We start from the raw sequence: 18849 nt of genomic DNA, 5'->3' as shown, positions 1-18849 counted from the left end.
ACAAAGACCTACTCATATGATGATATTTTAAAATTGGTTCATACAAATTTATGTGGTCCTATTACAGTACAAATCTATTATGGTGACAAATAATTTATTTTATTTGTTGATGATTTCTCTAGATTGATGAATGCGATATTTCTAAAAGAAAAATATGATGGTATTCAAATGTTTAAGTTGTTGTTGGCTAGAGTTGAGAATAAAATAGAAAAGAGTATGGAATGCCTAAGATCAGATAGAGGTGGTGAATTCATGTTAGGGAAATTCAATATATTTTACAATGATTAAGGAAAGAAAATAAAAATGAGTACAACAAAGATTCCACCACAAAAAGGGATAGTTGAAAGAAGGAATAGAACAATCATGGACTATGCAAGAACACTGATGATGGAGAAGAATATTTCACAAAAGTATTAGAGATAAATTGCAAGTACTGCTTTTTACATACTAAACTGAGTTCAAGTCAAGAAAGGTACAAAATAAAACCCTTTTGAACTTTGGTATGCATATGCACGTAATGTCAATTATTTCAAAGTTTTTTGGAAGAAAGTGTTACATATTGAAAGACACAAGAAAAGGAAAACTTGATGCAAAAAGTGATGAAGGTATATTTCTAGGATATTCCATTAAAAGAAGGGCATGCAAGTGTTTGAATCCTAACACTAAAAAATTGTGAAAAGTGAAAATCTCAGAGTTAATATATTTGTAGAAAGGAATGAAGAAAAATGCAAGAAAGAACGTGGAGATTACAATTTTTTTTTCTAAATATATGAAGGAAAACCAAGTACATTAAGTAAACCAGAGAAATAGGTTGTCCAGCATCAACATCCAGGCACTACTAAGATTTTGCAAAAGAGCTCTACCAAGCATCAAGCTATAGGATCTAAGTTACACAATGAAGAAGCCAAATGTTTGAGAGAGGAGGTTGAACACTAGGTAGACAATGTCAAGTGACACCTGGAGATTCCTGAAGAAGATGAGCATGTTGGACCTAATGGAATACAATAAGAAGAAAGAAGATGTGAACCTATCTTAAAAAAATATGTAAGGAGTCCAACAATACACTTGATCGAATCATTAGAGAAAAAAATTCAAGAGTTGTGAAAGAAGCAAATTTAAGAATGATACATGTCTACTATGTGAGTTTGAGATTAAAGATGCATTAGAAAATGAGGATTACATTAAGAAATTGAATGAGGAAAGTAACCAAACAGAGAAGAAAAAGACATAAAAATTGGTACCAAGGCAAAGGAAAATAATCTAATTGGAACCAAGTGGGTTTTAGAAACAGGTAGAATGAGAAAGGTGAAGTCACAAGAACAGATCAAGATTTGTCTATAAGAGATATGTGCAAGAGGAATGAGTTAATTATGGAGAGACATTTGCCCCATTTACAATGTTAGAAGGAGTGAGAAATTTTCTTTCATATATTGCTTACAAAGGATTCAAAGTATCCCAACTGGATGTCAAATATGTTTTTTTGAATGGATTCTTGGAGGAAGATGTTTAGATTTAACAACCAAAAGGATTTGTTAATCCAAACAAGAAGGATATGGTATGCAAGTTGTACAAAGTATTATATGGATTTAAAAAAGATCCTAGGGAATGGTATGAAAGGTTACACACTTATTTGATAAATATTAGTTTTTCATCTTGAACTAATGACAATAGCAATCTATACTTGAAAAGTTAATATGATATCATATTTGGAGGACATTATATGTTGTGAAAACTATTTGCTAATGAATGAAGAAATAATTTGAAGTGTCATTGTTTGGAGAGATTAAATTATTTATTTGTTTGCAAGTTTATCAAATGAAGAAAGGTATTTACACTACACAATCAAAATAAATCAAGGAGATATTGAAATTTTTTTGAATGGAAGATTCAAGACTAGTTGTAACTAGACATAAAATCTCAAAGAATGACGATTCTATTGAAGTAAATCAAATATTGTATAGGTCAATGATTGGAAAATTTTTAATATGTTGTACATAAAAGGAAAAAAAAATTATTTTTATAGTTGTTGTTGCAATATTTTCTACTAATCCTAGAGAAAATCACATTATGGCTATGAAAATAATATTGAAATATCTAAAAGGAAAAAAAGACTATGGTTTATGATATAAGAAGAGTGATAAATTTGAAAAGAAAGTTTACATAGATGTTGATTGGGCTGGCAACATTGATGATAGAAAGAGTACAAGTAGGGGTTCTTTCAATATAGATAGTAGATTGATTTCATTGACAAGAAAGAAGCAAAATTATATTTCTCAATCTATAGAAGAGGCTGAATATAATGCTATAGAAGTTGATTCTTTAAATATTGTGTGGATCAAGCAAATTTTGAAAGGTATGATGGAATAGATTACTGAACCTATGGTTATATATTGTGATAACATAAGTTCTACAAACATATCTAAGAATCATATTATGCATCCAAAGACAAAACACATTTCTATCAAGTATTAGTATTTAAGAGAGTTAGTACAAGACAAAGAAGTCAAACTAGAATATGTGGACATGAAGGAGTAGATAGAGGATATATTCACAAAGGAGGTTCCTAAGGATACATATGTGTATCTAAGAGGTAAACTAGGGTTCATTCCCATATTTGAAGAAAATGAAGTGGAGATATACCATTGCATAAATTGTTATAATCAAAATATCTTGCAAATTAATGTAGGAGGTCACACTTTAAGTGTTGCATAAAGCTATGACAACAAAGACCAATGCATAAGAAATCATGAAGAAAGTTGATAGAGGGAGTGATATTGCAAGATTACTCAGAATATTGATCAGAAGATGATGTGTAGAATGAATTTTTTCTTTGGCATTGTCGTCAAAGAAGGAGATGTATGATAGTTATCATACAAGTTAAATTTAAAGAGGGAAATGTTTTTTTACCATCCAATTACAAGTGTTAATGATGAATCTATAATTGGTATCATAGAGGGAGATGGGTAAAGAAGCAAGAGGAATCATATTGGAGGTTGCATGAATGAGAATTAGAATGAAACTAAGGATATTAATGAAGATCTTATACAAAATCTAGAGGGAGTTGATAGTGACAAATCAAATAAAGTTTTTGTATTTGTATGGTAAATTGAGGTGTTTTCATCGTGCCAAAGAGGGAGAATATTGGAAACTACAATTGGAATAATTGTTATGTTATCATTGATGTCAAACCTTATTAGTACTTAAGACATTTTCTAAGAGTGAAGAGTACCATATCAACTGATTAATGAAGAGGATTTGGAAAGAGATATAACTAGATGAACTAGTGAATTTATTGAGTAAAGAGGAGTAAGTATGATGGAATTACAATGGGCACTTGATCAGTTAGTATCTAACAAGATAATGTGTTTTTTAACCATTATATAAAGTAAAGAAGTCAGTTGAGTTGAAGTGTGGAAGAGATGTTTGATGCAAGACAAGAACTTGAACAAAATGTTAAGCTTGATTGAGTACCAATTTTACTAGGTCTATGAAGGAGATAAGAAAAAGATTAAGGAATGTAAGAGATAGTCAAGAAGAATAGTATTAGACGAGTGATAGTTAAGAGAAAATAAGATGAAAGGAAAAATATAGTAGTGATCGAGTGATAGTAAAGGCCAAACAAGTTAGTTTAAACTGAGCAAGACAGAATAGTAGAGACCAAGCTACCCAGTGAAGACTGAGTAGAAGAACATAGTGATAACCACATGTCATCATTTAATAGTTTGAGAAAGAATCAAAATTAGAGGCCAACATAGTTGAATTTTCAAATTGGTCAAAATGTGTGAAAGATAAGGATTGATGAGTTCACATGTGTAATGAACAAATTGAGATTGTAGAGTGATCTATGGTGAATATTCAAAGAAAAGTTTCAAGAAAGAAGAACAAGGACAAAACCATGGGTATATTCAATGAATCTTATCAAACCCTAAGATATGTGGTGATGTTTAAGTAGAAAAAGATCAAAGCTACTTATTTAAGGAGGAATGAGATATGTTTTATTGTTGGTTGGTGCATTGTTGATTGGAAGATTTCTGAAGGAAAAGTGAAGAATAGAGTAGTAGAGGAAAAGTGAGAAGATTGGTGAAGTGTGGTTGCTTGAAGGGTTTCCAAGAAGATCAAAGATGGGGAATGTGATGAAGCCCAGTTAATGAACTAGCATGAGATGAATGGAAATCTAAATATTGCAAAGTGAGTTGTTCCTTTACAGATGAACCTATCTATTACTTTCTAAGCACTTTAACAGTAAGATACTTTAATCAATGTTAACTTAACAGTCATATTGTAAAATCCTTTAATCAAGGTGATATTATAATAGATTGATATAAAGACCTCTAACTAAGCCACTCCTAACAGGGTTATTAAAATCCTTAAAAGAGTCACATCCAATGGTGTATTTTATAACCCTTAACAGGGTTGGATCTTGATTGAGCTGATTTCAGAAGAGTGAAAATGTGGTAGCATACCACTTGATCATTTTTCCCAAATTAGTTTTCCATGTTAAATCCTAGTGCCATACATGTGTAAATTTTATGTTTTGATACATGTTATTTACTGTTGTTAATTTTTGTTACTTATTGATGAGCTAAATACGTTAAGTTGTTGATGAGTTGCTATATTGGCCAAGTGAATCAATGAGTAAAAATAAGTAGTTTGAAGTTGTTGAAAGTTGAATTGATACATGTAGAATTGAGGATAATTGAATCTCCCAACCCCCACCCCCCCCCCCCCTTCCCTTTTAGTTATTCTAATAATTCATACAATGTGTTTAGGGATAATTTGTTAAGCCACTAGAAGTCATGTATTATTGGCATAGGGTTAAGGTTTTCTCCTAATGTAAATATATATCTTCTTGTAGTGGTATTGAAGGGTAAGGGAGGTTGAAGATTGTAATAGGTTGTAGTTACTAGATAATTATATTGGACTCACTATTTGGTGGACATATCCCAAGAATTGGGCGAACCGTATTAAATATTTGTGCCTTATTTGATTTATGTGTTCTTTATTCCTTTGTGATTTTTTTTTTCATTATAAAAGGAAGCAAGAGGGTACATAATCATGCTACAAATAGTAGACACTGGAAACTATAAAATAGCATATTAATAGCACCTGATGCAAGACTCCCGATAAAAACAACAACTAAGGTCTACCTCTATCAAAAAACAACCTCCAAATGCAACAAACCCACCAAACTCAGTCCCCATTTCTAAATATTAGCATGGAACAAGCCCCCATACTAGTTGCATTCTCAAAAAGAAAATACCAAAGGACCCATGTCAACCCTTTAAAATAACAATAACCACCCAATCACATAAAGAAAAGAAATAAAGAGGTGGAGAAAAACTTGTCCTTAGAAGGCCCAGTAACCAACCTCTCAGGAAACAGATAATCTATTCTCCTTTCACCATTATAGCTAAAGGTTGACAACCAAAAAGACCACTATTTAGATCAATGTTCCCAAAAATCTTATGCCTCATAGCATACTCCCTTCTCACCACAATAACGAAGGGATCCAACTCAATAGATATAGGAGGATGAAAGATCACAAAATAAATATTGGGAAAGAGAAACTTCCAAGCATATGTGCTATCACTAATGGAAAGACCCAACTAACTTACCCTTTAATATAGATTACCCCACTACCAAAATCACAAGATTGAACTCCACCTCTATAGGAGACAATCTCACCATAACAAAAATCATGTAAGAAGTAACCCAAAAACTCCAAGTCCAAAACCTAGGTAAGCTCTAAAACTCGCTTGGCCACTCCTCCACACCAAACCACCTAAAATAGAGAGTCATTAAGACACCCAAGCACATTAGGGTTTTACCAACCAACAAAATAGGGGAAACAACATCACATCTAGTCCCATCAAACTTAGTTGTCAATAAATAATCCACCTTAATAAGGGCAAGCAAGGTATTTTTTAGTGGCTAATATTCGTCAATTGGATAATTTTAGAAATTCTTGCCTAGTAATTTTGCTAATAATTTAAGCTTTAATGCAACCTAAATTGCCACCTTTTTATAAAGTTTAGCCTGAAAATATTTTAAATAGCTCAATAATTTATTTTATTAAAAAACTTAAACTCAAAGATTTGCCACAATATTTGATATATTATTAGATTTGATTCACTTAAATATTATATATTATTGGGGAAATTAAAATTAATTCACCAATACTTATCATAATTATTAGTTACTTTAGGGATATATCACCAATATTTAGTTTTCACTATTGATTTAAAATATAATGTAATGATCCTTATAATATTCCATGAGGTAAAAAATATTTAATTTCTATTTGTAATATTCCATGGTGATTAATGAACTTCCTATTGTTATTGAGATTCACTAATATTTTATATTAAAAACTTATTATTCCAAAATAATCGCCAATATAAATAATATTTAAAATTAAAAAAATTGAGAGATTCACCAATAGAAATATTTAATTATTTTTAAAATAATAAAATATTTGCCCATATTTTATATCTCTTTCTAGAGGGGGTTTCTTAAATATTACCTTGGGGGCAAGTTTTGCCTCCATCAAATCCAAATAGGGGGAATTGTAACCTTGGACTAAATAGGTCCAAAAAATTAATAGGTAGAGAGGATCCCTTCACAAAAATCTAAACAAACAAACCCAAGAGAAAGAGCACAAAAAAATCAAGATAATAAAAAATAGGACCAAATCAAAGAGGTTGACCTTTGAAAGGTCCTCAAAAGAAGAATCCCCTGCATCAATAGAGGGTAAGACCCCCTCCTCTCAAAAACCCTTAAGTAATGTGGGTCCTACACTACCAAGGGTAAATCCTCCCTATATTACTTAATAAACCCCAATGAAGCAAAGAAGGGGCCTCCAAAATCCCTTTGAATAAAAGGAAACACACTCCCAATATTAACTACCAACTAAGAACCACAAACCCTCTATAAACAAACAATCGTCATAGGTTTAATCTGAGAGAGGCAAACCAAATCGCCCACAAAAAAAGGGCCCAAAATCTCCAGCAACACATAGAGTTGAGAAAATAACACCCACCATTAGTAGAGACATCTTCTATCTCTCTGCTAAACAAAGCCATATCAAGAGACCATAACCCACTCTTGAGAAGAGAACTAAGATACCTAGACAGAGGATCAAAGGATTGCCTCCCTAAGTTGTGCCTCTCTACACGATCAATAAAGAAAAACAACCACATTACTCTAGGGGAATGATGCCCACAACAACCACTAGTCCATGCTTCATTCAAACATAAGCACAAGCTAAAGGAAAGAGAGACCTATATCTCCCAAAAAAATCATCCAATATCCCCAACAAACTAAGGCCCAATGTAGATCCTTTCAAAAGAATCATTAGCAACCTTCGTAGCTACACAAGGGAAAGAAATAATCCCCTTGATAGGAAATCCACAAAAGCTTTAATCCCCTGCATATCTCTGTCCAGCATAGCCAAAGTCCATATTCACATCATATATATGCCTAGTATAGATCTGTCCAGCATAGAAAAAGTCCAAAATTTCATCACAGATCTGCCCAACATCGATCTTCCCAACACAGTCCATGATTGCAAGAGGGAGATCAAAAATTTCCTCATCATCATCATCATAATTATCCTCACCTTGCCACCATCATAGTCATCTACAACACTGACACCACTCACCATCCCAATTTTGATCATTTATAATAAAAAATCTGGTCTTTATTATATTTGCATTTAACAATTAGTTTCTATCTATTTAATCTTAACAATATTGATAGAATAGGAGCCCAAAAGTCTATGTTTATTATAGGTGAAATTGTAATTACTTGAATTTTAAAATTTTAAAGTTTGTTGCACTCTCAGCCACAAAAGTGGAGTACATTTTTCTAGCAACACTAGTAAGGAGATGATTTGGTTACAAAGGTTTATGGAGATTGGGCAAACAAAAAGAAAATATTAGGTTCTATAATTTGGTAAGTGCACTAAGTTGTGGTGCCAAAAGGGGGGTATAAGTGGACACCTTTTTCTAAAATCAATAATTTCTTAACTTCAACAAGAGTTTGAAGATAGTTACACTCTAAACTACTAATTTTTAAAAAAAAATGGTTTAGTTTTAGGTCCTCAAAAAAGTGTTAGGTTTCTTTAGAATAACTAAGAGGGGGGTGAATCAATTATTCAAGGTCCAATAATGTCCAATTCAACTTTTTAACGATACTATAGTAGGCACATGCATTCTACTATTCATCCAGGCTTTAACCTTTATCTTAGCAAGCTACTATAAATCAACTATGAAATACAAATAATCAACACATAACACAAGGATTTACATGGAAACCTAATTTGGGAAAACCACCAGTAACATGCTACCTTCTTTTCTCACCCTTTTGAAGTGATGCCCTGTTAAAGGCCTGCCCTATTAAAGGCTACAACACACTGTCAAATGTGACCTTGTCAAAGGATTTCAATACCCTTTTAGTAGTGTGCCTTGTTAGAGGACTTAAGAACATTCAACTTGGAATGCCACCCTATTAAAGGATTTACATAAGGCTATTAAACCCACCCAAATCCATGGGACTTTCAATCACCTTCTCAAGGCTTCTCCACCTAGCTATTAAGCTAACCTAGCAATGTAGGATTTCAATATCTAATACAATGGTAAGAAAGTATTAGAAAGCTTTTGACTTAATGCAGATTGCAACTCAAACCTTGCAAATTTCAGATCACTCTTCAATTCTTCTTCCTCGCTTGGCTTTTCTTCCTTGTAGTTCAGACAACTTGTTCACCCTTCAAGATCTGTCTCCTTGAGTTCATCAACTTGTTATACTAATGCACACTATGGCCACTTGATCAACTTAGGGTCACAATTCTCTGTTCTTACTGTGTCTTTCTCTTAACACTTCACACTTTCCTTCTCTTGGCTTCTTCATGTTGAGATAATGGGTGTTGCACACATTGCATAATATTGTTATTTTATTATTTTATTTTATTATGTAATGTTGTACCTAGATGGACGTGCAACATGTAAAGATTCCCATGGAATATTCTTGATGAGTTGTATTGTAACATTGTGAAAATATTTCATGTAATTATTTAATATTGGAGAAAAGAATTAAATGCCCAATATTAAATGTGGGGTCAGTGAGTTAGGTAGCACATGGTTTTAGCACATGGTTTATGTAATACCACTTAGTGGTTTTATAGGACTTGCTACTATATAAGTAGCCACAAGGGTAGTTGTTGTAGAGAGAGAGTGACAAGGAGAAAACAAAAGGTAAGAGTCGAGGGGGACAAGGCTTGACAGGTTAGCCAAGGGAGCATTTGTGAAGGTTGAAAGCATGGCATGGGATGTGTGGATTCATGCTTGTTCACATAGTTTGCTCGGTTGTGGCTATGGCCATGAAGGCTTCCATGGTTGTATGGCAATGGTATTTTTTGCTGAATAATACATGGTGATGGATGCTTTTGGAGGTTGGGTTTTTCCCTCAATGAGGGTTTCCTAGGGTATATCTTGTGTCACAATTTTGTGGGTATGTTGTCTATTCTCTTGCATGCGGATTTTAATTTCGTGTTTATTTCAGATCTATTATGGGTTATGTGGAAACGGTTATATTGGATTTGATGTTATGATGGGATGTTAAAATATTTGGGCATGTGAAATTGTTGGACAAAATTTTTTTTTCGCATGTTTCATTTAAATGAGGGTTTTGGGGGGTAGCTTGCAGAAATGACCTCTTGGGTAAAAACAGACCTCACCATTGGATCCGGGTCGACATTTCCATAAATTTTGATATATAATATGCCCTAGTTTGGCCATGTTCAAAGGAAATGGAAGAGTTTTTTGGTTTCAGCCCATGATGGCCGTCAAATTTAATCCCGTCGGAATTTTCGTCACTGAAAAAATAAAAAAAATAAAAAATCGTACTAAAAATGGTAAAAAGACTGTCTTAGTAAAATGGCCATAACTTTCTCTAAGAATATCGAATTTCAGAGTTCTTATAGGCGTTGGAAAGCTAATTCAGAGCACTACAACATGGTGTAGGTTTGGTTCTATAATTTCAAAATTTTGTCAGGTTTTAAGAGCCCTAAAGTCAGATGTTGTTTATTTTGAGCACGGATTAGGGCATAACTTGGGCATACGGAGTCGGATTTTGGACTTTGAGTAGTCAACGGAAAGCTCTTGGAGAGCTCTACACATTGGTTCAGATTTGGTGTAGGTTTGGCATGATTTATTTGGTGATATATTGATCTGAACAGTTTATTAATATATTTTGACTATGGTAATATTGTGAGTTTATGGCATTGGAGATTTAAGTTTTGATGTCATTGCATACTCAGTTCATATTTCAGATTGGTCTCATGATGATATGGTTATCAGTGTTTGGTTTGGATATGCATGATGACTTGTTTGATCTACAAGTTGTGCAGTGTTGTAAGTGGTCTATACTTACAGGTTGCATTTATAGCTTGGTTATGGGTTGTCTTTGCCCATTGATCTTTCATTATTGATGCATATTCAGATTGGTGGCTTGGATTTGGATTGTCTATGCCCTAAGTCACATGATTTTATCTTCATGTTGAAGGGATGAGATGTTGTTACCAAGTACAGTCATGGTGGAGGATTGTGGTTGACTATGTTGATAGGTTGGACATATTGAGAGCCAGATGCTCAGTTCACGGATGTGATCATGGTGTCATGGATTTTGACATGACATGATTACTACATCTTTGATGTTCATTAGCTTGGATTTCTGATTCAGTTATGGTGGTATATCTTCTTGGTTGAGGATCATAGTTTTTTAGTTTCTTTTGAAGAGCTCATGATGTGCACTTTGAGTTCTTTGATAGTTTGATGCCTTGGTTGATTATCATGGTTAGAGGATGGTTATTTTTCATCATGATGTCATGGATAGCTTGGATACACAGTTTAGTGGGAGCTTGTGACAGTGATGAGGTGACAGTGTAGGATTAGTTCCTGGTTTGATTTGGATCTTCATATAGGAGATGGATTTTATGATGCCATAGGTGACTTGGTACCACAGTTGAGTGGGAGTTGTTGGCATTGATATATTTATTGAGTGTTTGCAGATGTTGGATGTTTGTCTTAGATCCTGTTGCTGTAGAAGTGTCTTTGACATTTGCATGGTGCACTTGTTATCTTCATGGTGTTTGAAAATGGTTAGATCTTGAGGACTCATGGAGTTCTTGGTTATCTTCATGGTATGTGGAGATGGTTCTTCTTGGTATGTGGAGATGGTTTTCTTCATGGTGTGTAGAGATGGTTGCATCTTGAGGACTCACAGGGTTCTTGGAAAAGGTGTGGTTTATGCTTTTATTTGGCATGTTATCCTTCGTATGAGGATGGTTTCATTATTATGTCATGGTATACTCTTGATACGTGTTTAGAGTTGTGACATGTTATGGTGTGTTCATATGGAGCATGTTATCTCTTTAGTTGAGATGGTAAGATCATGTTGTCATGTTTATGTTCCTGAGGCCATGGTTGGAACTTTGACATTGATCTTGGTTTAGTTTCTTGGTATTGAGTGCACTGATCATAAGCTGGATACTTCATGATATTTCTATGTTGCATTTGGAGTTGGCATGGATTGATTGGTTACAGGTGCTCATGGATACATAAAGACGGTGGTGACGCTGATTTCTCTTAGATTAGAGAAGTATTTGTTGGGATGGTTGATGGTTTCAGCAGGAAGTCTGAGGGGTAGTCACCTGATATGGACTTGAGAGGAGATTGTTCTTAGATGAGTCTTGGTTGAAGACTTGGGTATCTTGATGAGCATTCTCATTCCCCACTCTTGGTCTACTCGGCAGTTTACTACTGGAGAGGTATAGCCCATTGTTTCTCTCAGTTGCATTATATTTATGCTTGTCTTTCATGGATATGGATCTTGAACTATGGTACATGAGTTAGTTCTGGTGGGTTCATTTGAGAGATGGTTTTAGCATTGGTTATCTCCATGTGCATATGTTGTTATGCTAGTTGAGTTTGGGAGATGGTTTTATATTGGGCATTTTCCTTGGATTAGGAATGGTTATTCCTTGGTTTAGGAATGGTTTTATTGAGTTTGATCTTCTTGTGAGAGGCTTACATCCATGATTAGTTATATGGTATGGTTTGGGTGTTGTTGAGGCTTCTTGTTGGGGTTTTATGGAGGAGATTTAACTTGCACAGTTCACATCTAGAGGTGTGTGTAGAAGGACATGATACAGGTTATGATTTGCATAGTTTCTTTTGGTCTTGGTTATCTTCTTGGATGTTTAGTTTTGCCTACATTCGATTTGAGATTGGTTAGAGATTGTGATCACTGATTTGTGCTCATGTTTGTCATGTGAGAGATGACATGGTTATTTTTTTATCTCTTTCCTTTGTTGGTTGTGGAGAACTTGGGAGACTATTGGAGACTTGTTATGAGTTTTGTTCTTGCAGGATATTGGATTATGTATTATGGATGTCCTTGATACTACATGGATTCACTTCTTTGAGATGTGTTGAGTGGATTGGTTATAGTTTTGACATTATCTTTTGCGATGGGAGCTTCTTGGTATATATGTGGCAGGTATTGCTCTTGAGGCTTATGATTGCAAGTTATAGATTGGATATGTTGGTGATATAAGATTCACTTGTTATACCTTTGAGGTATGGATAGTTGGATGGGTTTGGCACTTTGCTATGGGTGCTATTTCAGCTATGGATATTTTGACAACTACGGATACATGTGATTACCTTTGGATCAATTTTTGTGCTTGGCATTTTAGTTGGTATAGGATTTTATGATCTTCTAATGTGATAGGTTGGGCGGTTTTCTCTTTGGATGGCTTCTATGTATGTCCAGTGGGAGTGGCATAATAGGAGGTGAGATCATTCATGTTCGAGATGCTAGATACTTTGATTTTGTTGTGGGTACCAAGATGGAGCACTTGGTGTATTTTGATCCATGATGGTGGATGTGCTGGGAGGGATTGTTCCCTTGTTCATTTATGTGGCTACAGATTGACCCTATGCAATGTATACAACAAGTGAGAGATTGTTGAGATAATGGGTGTTGCACACATTGCATAATATTGTTATTTTATTATGTAATGTTGTACCTAGATGGACGTGCAACATGTAAAGATTCCCATAGAATATTCTTGATGAGTTGTATTGTAACATTGTGAAAATATTTCATGTAATTATTTAATATTGGGGAAAAGAATTAAATGCCCAATATTAAATGTGGGGTCAGTGAGTTAGGTATCACATGGTTTTAGCACATGGTTTATGTAATACCACTTAGTGGTTTTATGGGACTTGCTACTATATAACCAGCCACAAGGGTAGTTGTTATAGAGAGAGAGTGACAAGGAGAAAACAAAAGGCAAGAGTCGAGCAGGACAAGGCTTGACAGGTTAGCCAAGGGAGCATTTGTGAAGGTTGAAAGCATGGCATGGGATGTGTGGATTCATGCTTGTTCACATAGTTTGCTCGGTTGTGGCTATGGCCATGAAGGCTTCGATGGTTGTATGGCAATGGTATTTTTTGCTGAATAATACATGGTGATGGATGCTTTTGGAGGCTGGGTTTTTCCCTCAATGAGGGTTTTCCCGGGTATATCTAGTGTCACAATTTTGTGGGTATGTTGTCTATTCTCTTGCATGTGGATTTTAATTTTGTGTTTATTTCAGATCTATTATGGGTTATGTGGAAACGGTTATATTCTTTATTGCCAAGTTTCCTTACACTTCACACTCTTCACTTGTGACCACACTCATCTCTCTTTGATCTCTGGCCTATAACTCCTTATAAAGAAGTTATGTTCTTCATTTCCTGCTCAATTCTTCCCGCTCATCAACTTGAATTGATTTGAGAAAACGATATTGTTTCCCCTCAAAAATGTTTCCTCTAGAAACATAAGATAAATCTATTTGTATTCACCTAGAATTGGTTGGCATGAAACTCTGTAATACCAACTCATCATCCTTATCATCTTGCTAGATCACAAAAATCAAGGGAACAAACTTATCGTTATAGATCTAGCGAATCTTTTGACTTTTCAATAATGTAGCAACTTGACATCATTGGATTACTAATGCTTGGCACTTACTGCGTTACTCGGCTCCAACTATATTTTACTAGTGCTCGGCACTCGAATAGTTTTGCTAGACATCCACTACATTTTTTGATGCTCAACACATGAAGACTTTTCACTTGGCACACACTGATTTCTAGATTTGTTTGGCTTGACTTGGGAATTTTCTCGGCTTCAACTAGCTTGCTCGACACTCACATATGAACTTAGTTAAACTTTACAAATTGACCTAGTTAAACCTTACACTTCTAATTTATCTAAGTGTGTCCAACCTTTGTGTCTTAGAATATGTCATCAATACACTATTTCATCAATGTCTTAGTTGATCCTTATACTTCATTACAATAACATAACTTCAACCTTTCTTTAGGTGCTCTAGTTACATCTTATTGATTAACTCCTTCCTTGTCAATCAACTAAGTGACAATACTTGGATCACTTAAGCAATTGTCATCCCTACAAATAGCAAGTTTGACATCAATGACAAAACAATGATTGGAAAAAATTCTTTATCATACTTCAATTAATGATCTTTTCAATCATTTCCAACAAAAAGGGGGCCACAGAAACTGGTATTGTTTATTCAGAAAAAACCAAACACAGTGCAAAGTATGACCCCCCTAAAATTTTAATTTTTTTTTGAAATTACTTTAATCACTCTAGTCAAAAGTTACCTAACACTATGTAGTTTATCCCAATTTTTTGGGTAAATTTATAATATGCATTTTTTTTAATGAATATTTTAATTAGACACATCCCAAAAACATGAAATATATGTGTGCTCCCACTAGAAATGATTGAAAACTAATCAAAAATCAAAACTTCTTTTTTTCGAATTGTGTAGAATAGAGTCTAGTTTCTAAAAACCTAGGTTGTTGCAAAATTCGATGAACGAGCTAAAATCTACAAACCAATTAGTACATGTTGGTTTTTTAACAAAAAATGGAGATACATTCAAAAGAGATTATAGTTGAAAGGCTTGAAATTTTTAAAATAAAAAATAAATTATATGGTTATATAGCTAACATAGAGACCTATAATGTCATGTAACCTGATTTTATTGATGTTCAAGCACGAGGAAACTTGATGAAGAGAATAGAAGAAAAATTAACTATTTTTTGTATGCTTGCAGCAAAACATATATTTTTTGTATGCTTGCAGCAAAACATATCTCAGATCAGTTTAGAGCCTCCAAACCTTTGGGTTGGATACCCAAGGCAAATACAAGCTCTAGGCTTGGTGGTATCCAATGCTTTATATAGTGCATGCACGCAATAGTGCCTATGTGCTATAGTGCGTGCACGCTATTTAAAGCTTTTTAAATTCAAAGCTAAATAGTGGCACACAAGCGCTTTGTAAGCCTTGTCTTTCAAAGAGAGGATGGATAGGGGAGAGATGGAAGGAGAGAGGTAGAGAGGGAGAGAGGGTAGAGATTGAGAGAGACTAGAGGATGGGGGAGAGAGTAGGGGATAGGATGTAGAGTGTGAGAGGGGATCGAGAATAAGGGAATGGAGAAAGAGAGAGGGATTAAGGTTAAGTGAAAGAGTATGAGAGTAGGGATGGAGAGGGAGAAAGAGAGTAGAGTGAAATAAATAGAGATGGAGAGAGAGTGTGGGGGGAGAGAGAGAGAGAGAGAGAGAGAGAGAGAGAGAGAGGAGAGAGAGAGAGAGAGAGAGATGGAGGGAGATAGACAAATAGAGGAGGGAGGGAAAAGGATGAGGGAGGGAGGGAGGAAGAGAGAGGGAGGGATGGAGAGAGGTGAGAGCAAGAAGGGGATAGGAGAGGAGGGGGAGAGAGAGAGAGAGAGAGAGAGAGAGAGAGAGAGAGAGAGAGTAGGAGAGATTGATAGGGAGTACGAGATGGGGTTTCAAGAGTACATTGGGATGGATTTATAGAAAGAGAGAGGGACACAAATTAGGGGAGGGAGGGAAGGAGGGAGAGAGAGAGAGAGAGAGAGAGAGAGAGAGAGAGAGAGAGAGAGAGAATAAGGTAAAGAGTTCAAGATAGGATGCAAAGAAAGAGAGAGGGGATGGAGGTAGGGAGACAGGTAGAGAGAGGAGGGGGAGTTCAAAAAGTACATGGGATAGGATAAATAGAAATAGAGAGATGGACATAGAGTAGCGAATGGGGGGGGGGGGGAGAGAGAGAGAGAGAGAGAGAGAGAGAGTAGGGGATGGAAGAAAGAGTATAGGATAAGATGTAGAGAGAGAGAGATATGAAGAGGAGGGATGGAGAGAGGGAGAGAGATGAGGTAAAGAGTATGGGATATGAGGAAGAGAGAGAGAGAGAGAGAGAGAGAGAGAGAGAGAGAGAGAGAGAGAGAAGAGAGAGAGAGAGAGATGGGGGGAGTGTAGGTTGGGGGTTCAAAGAGTACATGGAATATGATGCATAGAAAGAGAGAAGAAAATAAAGTAGGGGATGGCGGAGTGTGTGTGTGTGCGTGAGAGATGGAGAGAGAGGGAGGGAGGGGGGGGGGGGGAGAGAGAGAGAGAGATAGAGAGAGTGAGAGAGAGAGAGAGAGAGAGAGAGAGAGAGAGAGAGAGATGAGGTAAAGATTACATGATACGAGGAAAAGAAAGAGAGAGGATGGGGTAGGGAGAGAGGTAGAGATAGAAAGAGAGAGGGGGGAATACATAGAGAAATAGAGAAGGAGGGAGGGAGAGGGGGGGAGGGTGGAAGAGAGAGAGAGAAGGATAGAGAGGGGAGAGAAGTGAGAAGGGGATAGGAGAGAGAGAGTGGGAGAGATTGATAGGGAGCAGGGGATGGGGGTTCAAAGAGTACATTGGATGGGTTCCATAGAAAGAGAGAGAGGGACATAGAGTAGGGGATGGGAGGGAGGGAGGGAGGGATGGAGAGAGAGAGAGAGAGAGAGAGAGAGAGAGAGAGAGAGAGAGAGAGAGTACGGGATAAGGTAAAGAGTACAAGAGAGGATGCAAGAAAGAGAAACGCGATGGGGTAGGGAGAGAGGTAGAGAGAGAGAGAGTGAGAGAGAGGGGCGGTAGGGGATGGGGGTTCAAAGAGTACATGGGGTAGGATACATAGAAAGAGAGAGAGGACATAGAGTAGGTGATGGGGAGAGGGTGGGTACGAAGGGGGATAGAGAGAGAGAGAGAGAGAGAGAGAGAGGAGAGAGAGAGAGAGAGAGAAGGGATAGGAGAGAGATTGGGAGAGATTGATTGGGAGTAGGGGATGTTTAATACATGGGATAGGATGCATAGAAAGAGAGAGAGGAACATAAAGTAGGGGATGGGGTGAGCATTGTGGGAGAGAGAGAGAGAGGGGGGGATGGGGTAGGGAGAGAGGGAGGGAGAGATAGAGAGAGAGGGAGGGAGAGGGGAGAGGGGGGGAAGAGTATGGATAATATTTAGAGAGAGGGGGGGGAAATGAGGTAAAAAGTATGGTATAAGATGCAAAGAAAGAGAGAGGGGATGGGGTAGGAGAGAGGTAAGGTAGAGAGAGAGGGAGGGGTAGAGAGAGAGAGAGAGAGAGAGAGATAGAGAGAGAGAGAGAGAGAGAGAGAGAGAGAGAGAGAGAGAGAGAGAGAGGAGGGAGGGGAGAGAGAGGGAGAGAGAGTAGGTGGTGTTTTTTTATGTGATTTCCAAATAGCGCGTACATGCTATAGCATGCATGCGCTATGGAGAATCCCATAGTGCATGCACACTATGGTGCACATGCACTATGGCCTGGTCTACACAAGCCTAAAGCCTAGGCCCAATAGCATGTGCGCACTATAGTGTGTGCACACTATTGGATATTTTGGAGAAAGAAAAAAAGGTGTCATCTTTTTGGCACCACAACTTGGTGCACTCGCCCAATGATATTTGAAATGTCATTCATCCCATTAAGAAATTGATCCTTCTCTCTAAGGACAAAAAATAGATATCTTCTACTATTTTATTGGTTTAGTTTTAGAGGACAAACAATTGGAGTTGGAGAAGTTACAAGATAGCAATAATCCTACAAATATATTGATCCAAATATTATCTCAGGAGAAATTGACTTTCCAATTAGTTTATGATTGTCTTTGAGCATGATACCAATTAGTGGAAATAAGAAACAAGTAAAATTTTGTATGTGTCAATGTAGTGTACACTATAAGTATAGAATTTTTTTGTCCAAGATTAGTCCTCCAAGTGAGAGATTATTGGTGTGGCTTCTATTAGTCTCAATGTACAAAAAATTTTGGTATCTGACAACTAATCATTTTGCTAATTTAAATTTAGTGACTCTCATTATCATTTCACACTCCCTCCCATCCAAATCAATTAGTGAGAGATTCTATGGTTAGTAGTTCCTAATCTATAATTAAGAAGTTGGTTATTGCTTTTGCATGTAAACCCACCTTTGTAAACTACCTTAAGGTCGATTAATAAGTGGTTACATGTATGTGAAATTGCAGCATGTTATATATTTCTCTCACTCAATAATTAAAGGAGAAGATATGTATTTTTTCTAGAAGATATAGCATACAAAGGGTGAACTTGTTCGAAATGATTGAAGATCATTGAATGATGAAGAATGTTTTCAATCATTATTTTGTCATTGATGTCAAACTTGCTACTTGTAGGAATGACAATTGCTTAAGTGATCCAATACTATCACTTAGTTGATTGACAAGGAGGAGTTAATCATTAAGATGTAACTAGAGCACCTAGAGAAAGGTTGAAGTTATGATGTTGTATTGAAGTATAAGGATCAGTTAAGACATTGATGAAATAATTGTATTGATGACATATTCTAAGACACCAAAGGATGGACACACATAGAAACATTACTGATGTA

The sequence above is a fragment of the Cupressus sempervirens genome, chromosome 7, assembly GCF_028749045.1.
Source record: "Cupressus sempervirens isolate cs-2001-9-10 chromosome 7, ASM2874904v1, whole genome shotgun sequence".
In the NCBI taxonomy this organism is placed as follows: domain Eukaryota; kingdom Viridiplantae; phylum Streptophyta; class Pinopsida; order Cupressales; family Cupressaceae; genus Cupressus; species Cupressus sempervirens.
This window is presented reverse-complemented; position numbering follows the sequence as displayed.